This window comes from Mirounga angustirostris, unplaced genomic scaffold (genome assembly GCF_029215605.1).
Source record: "Mirounga angustirostris isolate CCGP_5_RB_7025 unplaced genomic scaffold, mMirAng1.0.hap1 SCAF_3, whole genome shotgun sequence".
Taxonomy (NCBI): domain Eukaryota; kingdom Metazoa; phylum Chordata; class Mammalia; order Carnivora; family Phocidae; genus Mirounga; species Mirounga angustirostris.
In genome coordinates, this window is record NW_026991711.1 from 167,388,956 (window position 1) to 167,395,023 (window position 6,068).

The following is a 6,068-nucleotide window of genomic DNA, read 5'->3' on the forward strand; positions in this document are numbered from 1 at the left end:
TGAGGGGGAGCCCACCAACCTGGCGCTGGCGAGGTTCTTGTGCTGGTTCCACTTCTCTCTCTCTGAGCTGGTTCTCGTCCCCGCGCGCGCGCACTGTGTGTGTCTGTGTGGGGGTTTTTTTGGTTTTTTGTTTTTTTTTTTTTTCCTAATTTGTGTGCTTGCCTGTTTTTAGTGTTAAAGGTCATTAATTAGCAGGTGTAGAGAAAGTTTGCTCCGAAGTAGACGTGGTCACCCATTCGTCCTCGCGTCACCAAAGGGAGGTCCGAAGTGGTGTAATCGCCACTTGGTGGCAATAGAGTAGGAAAAGTGACAAAGCCCTTGTCAACTAGAGCGCGAACTCGGAGTCCGCACGCGGCGCCCGGGACTCGGTTGTGAAAAGCATCCCGGGGCAGCGGCGAGGCCAGGGGCGCGCGATTTAGGCCCACACCCAGGGCCGGGCGGTTGCTACAGACCCAAGGCCCTAGTGTCGCTCCTCCCAGGGCCCGTGGTTGGCGCACCTGCCCTTGGGACCTTGTGCTTGACGCGAAAGCCACTGACCCAAGCTGCGGGCCCTTGGAAAGCGCGGCTGGCGTGAGCACCCCACCGTGCGACCGCGCGGGGAGCGGCGGCGTCCTCTCCGGGAAAGTTCCCTTTTCTTCCCGGACGCTGACCCCCAGTTCCTCCCCCACCTGCCGCCGCTCGGTCCCGGTGATTCTCAGCCCCGGCTGCGCGTTTGAATGAACGCGAGAGCTTTTCAACTCCCCCTCCCTGGACTCTGCCACGGGAAAGTCTTCGCTGGTGTGAGGCGACCCGAGCATTGGTATTTTTCAGCGCTTCCTGGTAATTCCTGCTGTAAGAGCCCCAGGCCGAGCCTAAACCACCCCCTTCTCGCCTCTCCCCTCCTGCAGGGGGCGTGCTGGCCTCGCTCCACATTTCTTTAACCTTCCAAAGGCTGGAGCTGCAAAACCGACTTGAAGTGTACTTCAAAGATGAGCCGTGAGGGGCGCCCGGGTGGCTCAGATGGTTGGGCGGCTGCCTTCGGCTCAGGTCATGATCCCGGAGTCCTGGGATCGAGTCCCGCATCGGGCTCCCTGCTCCTTGGGAGCCTGCTTCTCGCTCTGCCTCTCTCTCTCTCTCTCATGAATGAATAAATAAAATCTTTAAAAAAAAAAAAAAAAAGATCAGCAGTGAAGGTCTTTTACTAACTTTTCTTCTTTGCTCAGTTTTTTTTATTTTTAAAAATTTACGTAATAGGGGACGCCTGGGTGGCTCAGTCGGGTAAGCGTCTGCCTTCGGCTCAGGTCATGATCTCAGGGTCGTGGGATCGAGCCCCGCATCGGGCTCCCTGCTTCGCGGGGAGCCTGCTTCTCCCTTTGCCTCTGTCTCTCTCTCTGTCTCTCATGAATAAATAAATAAAATCTTTAAAAAAAAATAAAAAAATAAAAAAAAATTTACGTAATAGAATTTATTTTTTAGAGCAGTTTTAGGTTCACAGCAAAATTGGGAAGAAGGTACAAAGATTTCGCAAATTTTCACTCCCTGCTCCAACACTCCCCCCATTATCAACACCCCCACCAGAGTGGTACATTTGTTACAACTGATGAACCTACATTGACACAGCATTATTACCCAAAGACCGTAGTTTATCTTAGGGTTCATTCTTGGTACTGAGCATTTTATGAGTTTGGACAAATCTGTAATGGCATATATCCACCATAATAGCATCATACAGAGAAGTGTCACCTCCCTAAAATCCCCCTGTGCTCTACCTATTAATCTTCCTCCCTCTGCCATAACCCTGGCAACCACTAATCTTTTTACTCAACTCCTTTGGGTCAGTACAGAAGACTGTGATTACTGAATCTTACGGTAAAAGTATATTGAGTTTTGTAAGAAACCACCAGACTCTTCCAAAGTAGCTGTACCAACCAGCAATGAATGAGAGTTTCTGTTGCTGCACATCCTTGTCAGTACTCGGTGTTGTGTTTTGAATTTTAGCCATTCTGGTAGGCGTGTACTAGTTGTTTTAATTTGAAGTTCCCTAATGACATATGATGTGGAACATCTTTTCATATGCTTATTTGCCATCTGTATATCTTCTTTAACGAAGTGTCTGCTAAGTCTTTGGTCCATTTTTTAAAATTTTTATTTAAATTCAATTAACATATAATGTATTATTAGTTTCAGAGGTAGAGGTCAGTGATTTATCAGTCTTATATAACACCCAGTGCTCATTATGTCACGTGCCTTCCTTAATGTCCATCACCCAGTTACCCCATCCCCTCCACCCAACCCACCCTAGCAACCCTCAGTTTGTTTCCTATGATTAAGAGTCTCTAATGGTTTCTCTCCCTCTCTGATTTCGTCTTGTTTTATTTGTTCCTCTCTTCCACTATGATCCTCTGTTTTGTTTCTTAAATTGTACATGAGTGAGGTCATATGATAATTGTCTTTCTCTGATTGACTTATTTCACTTAGCATAATATCCTCTAGTTCCATCCACGTCATTGCAAATGGCAGGATTTCTTTTTTCTTTTTGATGGCTGAATAGTATTCCAGTGTGTGTGTGTGTGTGTGTGTGTGTGTGTGTGTATACACACACCACATTTCTTAATCCATTCATCTGTCCATAGACATCTAGGCTCTTTCAATAGTTTGGCTATTGTGGACATTGCTGCTATAAACGCTGGGGTGCATGTGCCCCTTCGGATCACTACATTTGTATCTTTGGGGTAAATACCCGGTAGTGCAATTGCTGGGTCATAGGGTAGCTCTATTTTCAACATTTTGAGGAAGCTCCATACTGTTTTCCAGAGTGGCTGCACCAGCTTGCATTCCCACCAAGTGTAGGAGGGTTCCCCTTTCTCCACATCCTCACCAACATCTTGTTATTTCCTGACTTGTTAATTTTAGCCATTCTGACTGGTGTGATGTGGTATCTCATTGTGGTTTTGATTTGTATTTCCCTGATGCCGAGTGATGTTGAGCACTTTTTCATGCGTCCGTTGGCCATTTGGATGGCTTCTTTGCAGAAATGTCTGTTCGTGTTTTTTGCCCATTTCTTGATTGGATTATTTGTTCTTTGGGTGTTGAGTTTGATAAGTTCTTTATAGATTTTGGATTCTAGCCCTTTATCTGATTAAGACATTTGCAAATATATTCTCCCATTTTGTCAGTGTCTTTTGGTTTTGTTGACTGTTTCCTTTGCTGTGAGTAAAAGCTTTTTATTTTGATGAAGTCCCAATAGTTCATTTTTGCTTTTGTTTCCTTTGCATTTGAAGACATGTCTAGTAAGAAGTTGCTGCGGCCGAGGTCACAGAGGTTGCTGCCTGTGTTCTCCATTAGGATTTTGATGGATTCCTATCTCACTGTTAGGTCCTTCATCGATTTTGAGTCTATTTTTATGTATAGTAGGAAAATGGCCCAGTTTCATTCTTCTGTATGTGGCTGTTCAATTTTCCCAATACCATTTGTTGAAGAGACAGTCTTTTTTCCATTGGATATTCTTTCCTGCTTTGTCGAAGATTAGTTGACCATAGAGTTGAGGGTCCATTTCTGGGCTCTCTATTCTGTTCCATTGATCTATGTGTCTGTTTTTTTGTCCTAGTACCATACTGTCTTGATGATTACAGCTCTGTAGTAGAGCTTGAAGTCCAGCATTGTGATGCCACCAGCTTTGGTTTTCTTTTTCAACGTTCCTCTGGCTATTCGGGGTCTTTTCTGGTTCCATACAAATTTTAGGATTGTTTGTTCCGGCTCTGTGAAAAAAGTTGATGGTATTTTGATAGGGATTGCATTGAATGTATAGATTGCTCTAGGTAGCATAGACATTTTCACAATATTTGTTCTTCCAATCCATGAGCATGGAACGTTTTTCCATGTCTTTGTGTCTTCCTCAGTTTCTTTCATGAGTGTTCCCTAGTTTTCTGAGTACAGATCCTTTGCCTCTTTGGTTAGGTTTAGTCCTAGGTATCTTATGACTTTTGGTGGCCCTTTTTTTTTTTTTTGTCCTGTTTTGTTTTCCAGCTGTATTGAGATATAATTGACATGTTTAAGATATATAATGTAATGATTTGATTCATGTATGTATTGCAAAATTGTTATTACAATAAAGTTAGTTAACACATCTATTATCTCACATAATTATAATTTTGTGTGTGTATGCATGTGTGTAGTGAGAATATTTAAGATCTACTCTCTTAACAACTATCAAGTATATGGTACAATATTGTTAACTATAATCACCATGCTGAATATTAGATTCCTAGAACTTATCCATCTTATAACTGTAAATTTGTACCCTCTGAACAACATCTCCTCATTCCCCCCACCCCCAGCTCCTGACAACCACCATTCTACTCTGTTTCTATGAATTTAGCTTTTTTAAAAAATAGATTCCACATAGGGGTGCCTGAGTGGCTCAGTAGGTTAAGCGTCCAACTCTTGGTTTCAGGTCAGGTCATGATCTCAGGGTGGTGAGATCAAGCCCAGCATTGGGGTCTGTGCTGGATGTGGAGCCTGCTTAAGATTCTCTCTCTCTCCCTCTCCCCCTCCCCTCACCCCCCATCTGCTTGTTCACTTGCTCTCTCTCTAAAAAAATAGATAGAGGGCGCCTGGGTGGCTCAGTTGGTTAAGCGACTGTCTTCGGCTTAGGTCATGATCCTGGAGTCCTGGGATCGAGTCCCGCATCGGGCTCCCTGCTCGGCGGGGAGTCTGCTTCTCCCTCTGACCCTCCCCCCCTCATGTGCTCTCTCTCATTCTCTCTCAAATAAATAAATAAAATCTTTAAAAAAATAATAAATAAATAAATAAATAGATTCCACATATAAATAAGATCATACAATATTTGTCTAGCTTCTTTCGCTTAGTATAGGGTCCTCAGGGTCCAACCATGTTGTTGCCAATAGCAAGATTGCCTTCTTTTTTATGGCTGAATAATATTCCAATATATATTTGTATACATATGATATATATGATATATATTATATGAGGTATATCACCCCACACACCACATTTTCTTTATCCATTCATCTGTCAATGGAACTAGGTTGTTTCCATGTCTTGGACTTTGTAAATAATGCTACAATCAATGAACATGAGGATATAGGTATCTTTTCTAGATAACGATTTCATTTCCTTCAGATATAAACCCAAAAGTGGGATTATTGGATCCTACAGTAGCTCTATGTTTAATTTTTTTGAGGAACCTCCATACTCTTCATACTGTTTTCCATAGTGGCTGTACCAAACTTTATTCCCACCAAGAGTGCTCTAGCATCCCCTTTTCTCCACATCTTGTCTTTTTGATAGTTGCCACTCTCACAGATGTGAGGTGATATCTCATTATGGTTTTGATTTGCATTTCCCTTATGAGTAGTGATGCTGAGCATCTTTTCATGTACCTGTTGCTTGCCCCATTTTTAATCTGATTATTTTCTTATTGTTGAGGTTTTTTTTTTTTAAGATTCATTCATTTATTTTAGAGAGAGAGCAACAGTGCTAGTGGGGCAGGGAGCTGGGGGGGGGGGTTAGGCAGAGGGAAAGGGAAAGAGAGAATCCTCAAACTGACTCCCTGCTGAGCACAGAGCCAGACGTGGGGCTCCATCCCAGGACCCTGGGCTCATGACCTGAGCAGAAGGCAGACGCTTAACTGACTGAGCCACCCAGGTGCCCCAGAAATTTTTTATTGTAATGAAGTCCACCTTATCAACTCTTTCTTTCATGGAGATTGCCTTTGGTGTCACATCTCAAAAGTTATTGCCAAACCCAAGGTCGTCTGCATTTTCTATGTTATCTTGTAGGAGTTTTATGGCTTTGCATTTTAATTTAGGTCTGTGTCATTTCCAGTTAATTTTTGTGAAGGGTGTAAGGTCTGTCTAGATTCATGTTTTTGTATGTGGATGTCCGGTTGCTCCAGCACCATTTTTTTAAAAGACTGTCTTTTTCCCACTGTATTGCTTTTGCTGCTTTGTCCAAGCCCAGCTGACTATATTTACGTGGGTGTATTTGTGAGCGCTCTGCTCCATTGATCTGTTCGTCTGTTCTCTTAACAGCACCACACTGTCTTGATTACTGCAGCTTCTAGTAAG

General features: G+C 43.2%; 1 protein-coding gene across 1 annotated transcript in view; it reads right to left on the reverse strand.

Moving 5' to 3' along the window:
• The window catches only part of METTL21A (methyltransferase 21A, HSPA lysine), a 61,530-nt gene extending 60,797 nt beyond the window's left edge, over nucleotides 1-733 (reverse strand). Inside the window, exon 1 of the mRNA XM_045868118.3 lies at nucleotides 20-733. The gene's annotated coding sequence lies outside the window, so the exon portion shown is untranslated. The remainder of the gene's footprint in view (nucleotides 1-19) is intronic.
• Nucleotides 734-6,068: the final 5,335 nt, after the last annotated feature.